The following is a 6,298-nucleotide window of genomic DNA, read 5'->3' as shown; positions in this document are numbered from 1 at the left end:
TATAGGGTGATTACTTGTGGAAACCCAGGGCAACAGGAAATTTTTCTGTCTGCTCTGGGGTGCCCTGACCCCCAGGGGAGCATTGACTTTGATCCTCATTCATGGAGAAAGTTTCCTAGACTTCAAGACAGACTCGAATCTACAAAAGTGTGAAATAGATTATAGAGAGGTGTAGGTGTAGGTGTATCACTTGGAGAGAAATTTAGTTTTTGGCATTTTTAGTATGTTGTGGATGGAAGCAAGATGGAGGGCACAGGGTGTCATTCTGGGTTTCTTCTTCATGCTTCTTCTTCCTTCTTCTCCATGGGTTTGGGTGGCATTTTGTAGTTGGGCAGAAAAGTCCCCACTGGGGGCTCTTTGGGATCAGTTATTGGGTTAAAAGGGAAAATAATCTATGTGTCAGTTCTTAATTGGATAGTTTAGTCTTAAAAGACCTTGTAACGAGATTGTGAGCCATTTTGTGTCTTCTAATGAAAAGCTGCTGAACTCACAGTAGTGAGATTGTTTAAATGATAAGAAATAATAAACACCCGAGTCCGAACATGAAACAACTGTCTCAAGTGCCTTCAATCCAGACCCAGAGGAACCAACAACTGGTACCCCCACAATTACTCATCCAAATAAGAACCTCTGTGTTCCTCCCTGGATGAATTCCTACTTTTGCACAGCTGGAGAAACCACTGCTGATGGATGTTGTGAACACAGATCCTGAGTAGGGACATCAGGAGTGCAGTGGGAAACTGGTTTGTCTCAGTTCCATGTCAAACCTTTGCTGAGCAGCTTAAAATACTTTTGTCTGTTCATGTGGTTTTAGAGGACTGCAAGGTCAACAGCCTGGCTATGAAATTCCTTCAGGAAATAAACTAGCCAAATCAGTGGGAGATTTTATTATTGTTCAATTCCTCTACCAATCCCTGCATTGCTGCAGTTGTTCTATCCTTCACTTTTGGACTCTTGATCCAATCAACAGTTATTGGGTTGTAATCCACCTCACCAAAATTTTTTATTCCTCTTCTCCATTAAGAAATATACTGGCACAATGAAAGGACTAGCCAGTAGTGGGTCAGGAGAAGTGGCAGGAAGAAGGCCTCAGAAATGCCTTAATGTGCAGCGAGGGTGTCTCTGGCCTGGGATGGTCAGTGTCCGGCTAGCAGAGGGCAGGCCGACACCCTGCTGCAATCCAGTGCGAGCACCCCTCGGCGTCTGAGGGCCTCGGGCTGTGCTCGCACTACGGACCGGTCTCACCGCCAACGCAACTGGAAAGAAAGAGCTGGACTCTCAACGGGGTTAAGTCTGGTTTAATGAACAATCCAAGATAACATCCAAGGAGAGGCCCGAAGAAAGACTCCAAAGGCAAAACCCCAAGGAGAGACACAGAAATGGGGGTGAAACAAGGTTATAAAGGGGGTGGGTGTACCAAGGAGGGGTTTACATTGAACCAATCAGGAAGGGTGGAGGGGTGAACTTAACATAATTGACATAAAGGGGAAACCAATAAATATAAAGTAAAGGAGGGGCCCCGGGACCACAGCCAACCACAACTCCCAGAGAGAAGGAGATTCTGGAAAGTTGGGAGGAGTGGGGGGTGATTGACTGGGCCCAGGGAGGAGAGAAAGTCTACAAATAAGGGAATAAGGGGGAGGAGGAATTATATAATTTATGCCAATGGCGGGAAAACTGGGGAGGGCAGAACCATTTGCAAACATAGGGGAGAACAATACAAAATGGGGGAGCTATACAATAAACTTAACAAACACACTACTACATTAATGAAGTTAAAATATATTTAATGTACCAACATAATGTGAAGAATTATGTAAAAATGTAGTGATTAAGATAAAATAACTGAGAAACTCTTATAAGTTAGGGCATATTAAGGAACACTAGTACGTTTTTACCTAGGTAGACTACAACCTACCTTGGGGTTGAGATGCAGAACTGCAAGGAAGTGGCAGAGTGCTTACCATGGACATGAGCTCAGAGGGTCTCTGCTCCAGGGCCTTTCTTAAAAAGTCTTAGTTTAATGAACATTCAAAGGAAAAGTCTCTAAAACTTTACTGGTGTTTCTCAATCTCCTCTTGATGTTGTCTGTGTTGTCCACATTAGATTACCAGCAGTGTTTTTTTTTTTACTCTTTAGTTGATGTAGCCAAACATCAGCCATAATTTATATATATTTATATATAAAGCCAAACATCAGTCATAATTTATATATATATATTATTCTATATTTTAACTAAGGGTCTGCACAGTCAGTAAACACTCCAATGTTTGGTCCAGTAGTAATTAATAATTGGAATACTGTGACTGGCTTTTAAACAAAATTTTTATATACCAAGACTTCAAGTGTTCCTTATACAACATGATTGTGGCTATCACTTATCTCCTATGTATTAAAGCACACCTGTGCTACCCCTGCAATCACTGTTCAGAGGGGAAGTTGCAGGCTTTGCAGCAGAAGAGTATATGTGTGTCATTTGTGCCCTTTGTGGTGAGAGGAGTGTGGCAGCCACCTATTTCAGCACGCCATCACAAAAGAAATAGTGATGTTTTTGCAGTGAGAAGGATTGCAGGTCTTAGCGGCTGCCTTGTTACAAGCTGAGTGTCATCAAACATGGACTTTAATAAGTGGTGTCTGAAAGGTTTCCTGCTTCCCAAATGTCTTGTTCAAGTCCATTTCCCCTCAGACCACACCCTCAGCTGTGGAGCAGCATGGTGAAACGAAACAGGGAATAAGTTAAAAATAGTCTTGTTTCTGCTTTGCTTGGGGTTTTAACTCAGATCAGTTAACTGATCTGTTCCTTTGGAGGTGTCAAGAAGTGAGGGAAGAAGCACAATCCCAGGCAGTAGAAAGCCTCCAGGCAATGAAAGTACACCCTTTGTGACTGGTGAACCAGAAATCTGTTGCTGGTTTTCAAAACAGGATACCAGGGCTGGGGCAAATGTATAACATCTGTGCTGCCTCAGTCATAAAAGGCTTTAACACTGCAAATCTTTTCCTTTTTACCCTCGTCACAAGCCTCATTTCTATTTTTGTTTCTATTTTTGTTTTACCAGGCTTGGTATTTAATTTCAGCTCAGAGAGGGAGCACTGGGCAGGGAGAAGGCATGAAGACCTGCTCTAGAAGCAAATTTAAACTGGGTTTTTAAGAAAAGTTTAATACTAGGAAGCTTAATCGTTTCCTTTTTTACTCCTTTATTTTCATGTGGTAACTGCCTCTTCCCACCCAACTGTCCTTCCACATCACACTGCTATGAATTAGAAGTATTTCAATTAAAATCTTCCTTTCTCATAGGTTTAGATTATATTTGGGAGATGTGTCCCTTTTTGTAATGGCATTTCACAATGTCACCTGTGTCCAGTCACATATTGGAGCAGGAATTACAATGCAAACCTTCTGGTGAACTATTTGTCCTTTAGAGAAACTGCTCTGAGCAGGCAACATCTCCTCTGCTTTTCAATCCCAACTGATGAGCCAATTTGCTAAGCAGCCTTCTAAGGCAGGTAAAGGAGTGCATGAGGTGAAACACAGGCTCCAGGGGATTGTTCAACAAGCCAGCCTCAGGAGTTCATGCTTCATGCATCGCTGTTCACACCTCTGCTACCAACAAATCTTTGGGTGAATTCCACAGAACAGATGGACAGCATATTTAAAACACTGTGTTCGAAGAAGTACTTAAGATTTTAAGGATGGGGGGTGTAATGAATCTATAGAAACAGTCATTTAATAATTAGCTGGGGAAGAAGGTTACAGAGCACTGTTATGGCTTTACTTCATACTTCATGCATATATCCTAAAGATGGGCTTTAACCCCTTCTTTAGGATATATGAGACTGATGTGCTGAGCTGCCTTTTTATGGTCATGCAAAAATCAATCCAGGTGACTGAATATTAGAGGAGGCTATAGCTCATCATTTACACTAGAAAAATCATGCAAAATTGCCTCTGAAAAGCAACAGATCTTTATCCTTAACAGGAAGGAGGGCATCTGATAACTTTCTACTGCAGTATCTTTGAAGTGCACTCTAGCTTCTTAAACTCAATTCTTCATCTGATGGAGTTTTGCAACTGAATGTAGGACAGATTTAAAAAAATGCTGAGGCTGATGTTAAGTCTGTATTTTATAATGGTTTGCACTTCCTGTTAGTTGGATGTATGTTGAAATAGACATTTCAGGGCCTTAAAGTACCATTAATTGTAAATCCAAAACATTTTTGTGCAAGACTGATAAAGATTTGGTATAAGGTTCAGCTTAGGTTTGTGTGATCCATCCCATCAGGGCAGTAGGTGTAGCTGTAATACCTTGTGTTTGATTTCATGGAAGACCCAGTCACAGAACACAGAACTCCTGTTACATCCCAGCTATCACTGTCTCCCCTTGAACAGCAAATTGTTAGAGCATTGAAATATCTGCCAGAGTTCAAGAAGCATTTGCACAATGCCCTCAGATACAGGGTGTGCTTCCTGCAGCTGTCCTGTGCAGGACCAACTGTTGGATTTTGATGATTCTTATGGGTGCCTTCCAACTCAAGGTATTCTATGATCTCTAGTGTTACTGAATAATTACACTTCAACTGTCAGACTGTAGCTTAGTGAAGCTGGATCTTCACCTCTTGCTGAAATGATGATGCTTTACTCTGATTTTTTAATTGGATATAATACATTTTTCTTCACTAATATTGTTGTAAAAGGTGAGTGGAGTTGCCCTGGTCCCAGGTTTTCTTACTTGCGACCTATTTTTTTGTAAATTAGGCTGGGGAACCATTCTTTTAATCCCTTGAGAGAAGCCAGCTTGACCTCCACAAATGGTAGAAAGTGTTTCAGTTTGTGGAGGTTGTCACAGCCATTCATATACTGATTATGATTTCTTCATTTTCCCTACCCATTTAACTCCCCTGGACAGTTTTACCATACTGATTTATTCTTTTAAAAAACCAGAAAAAGAGAAGATGCCTTCTTCTTTCATTGTACCCTTTCTAACTAAAAATATATTGCTCTTTTAGAACTGTCTTGATTTTTACTTTCATTAAAAGTGCACTGCCTTAAGTTTCCACCCATGACAGATCATTCTGGAAGTATGTTGTTATTCTGTTCCTATTTGCAGAAATGTTATGACTTGTGTAGTGGTATGGTTGCTTGGTTTTGTCAGTTGCACTGATGTGCAGACATAGATAAAACAGTGAATGGATGACATTCAAGAAAAAATGCAGTACAAGAAATTAATTTAGCTTGTCCTTGAGCTGAAAATGTCTAATGAACACAGAGCAAGTGATGTAATTGCTACATAATAGGCTAACTTGTTGGAAACCTGGTAATTTAATATGACTTTAATAGAAGTGCCCAGTGACAGGACCCAAGGGAACAGCCTGAAATTGTGTCAGGGGAGCTTTAGGCTGGATATTAGAGAAATATTCTTCACCTGGAGGGCGACTGGGCACTGGAACAGCTCTCCAGGCAGTGGTCACAGCAGCAGCCTGACAGAGTCCAAAGAAGTGTTTGAACCCCACTCTCAGGCACATGGTGGGACTGTTGGGGATGGTTCTTTGCAGGGCCAGGAGTTTGACTTGATGGTCCTTGTGGGTCCCTTCCAGCTCAGTATATTTTATGATTCTGTGAAAACAAGTTGAAATAATTGGAAGAATCCTTCATTTTTCAGCTGAGATAGTTGCAAGAAAATTGCAAGTTCCTTTATCTGTGCTGGCAGCAGAGATTAGGGCAGCTTTCTACCCCTGGTAAATATCTCTGCCAAAAAGGAAGAAAAATTATAGATGCTTAGAAGTTTCTCAGGAGTTACAATGGAACTGTTTTGATCTAGTGGCATTTGGAAGGATGAGAGATAGTCCAGGTGATGAAAGAGGTAGACAGACCTCAGAACAGTCTAAACAGACTTAACCATACAACCCTGAGAAGAGATATTTGTGGGGTGCTTGGTGAGAAGGAATTTGGTGACAACAATTGTCAATTTTTCTGATTCTCTGTATGTTCAAAAAAGCAGAATTCTGAGCTTTGTTTTTGATACAAAGAACAAAGCTGAAGACTAAGATCCTTCCTGAGTTTTCCTTTTAAAATCAAATAATCTGCATCAAATCCCACACTCATATATCCCCCAAACCTTTTGCCAGAGTTGGGATGAAATTGATTCCTGCATGCAGCTTAGTTGCACAACTTGTGCAGGTAGCACATCACTACAGAAAGATCAGTATTTGCATTAAATCATGGCTACAGTTTTACAGGCTAATTAGCATTTGTTTTATACCTTACAGTACAGCTGGCTTATGTCTTTTGCTGAATTTAGCA

The sequence above is a fragment of the Melospiza melodia genome, chromosome 2, assembly GCF_035770615.1.
Source record: "Melospiza melodia melodia isolate bMelMel2 chromosome 2, bMelMel2.pri, whole genome shotgun sequence".
NCBI lineage: Eukaryota > Metazoa > Chordata > Aves > Passeriformes > Passerellidae > Melospiza > Melospiza melodia.
The sequence above is the reverse complement of the archived record's forward strand: the minus strand, read 5'-3'. Positions refer to the sequence as shown.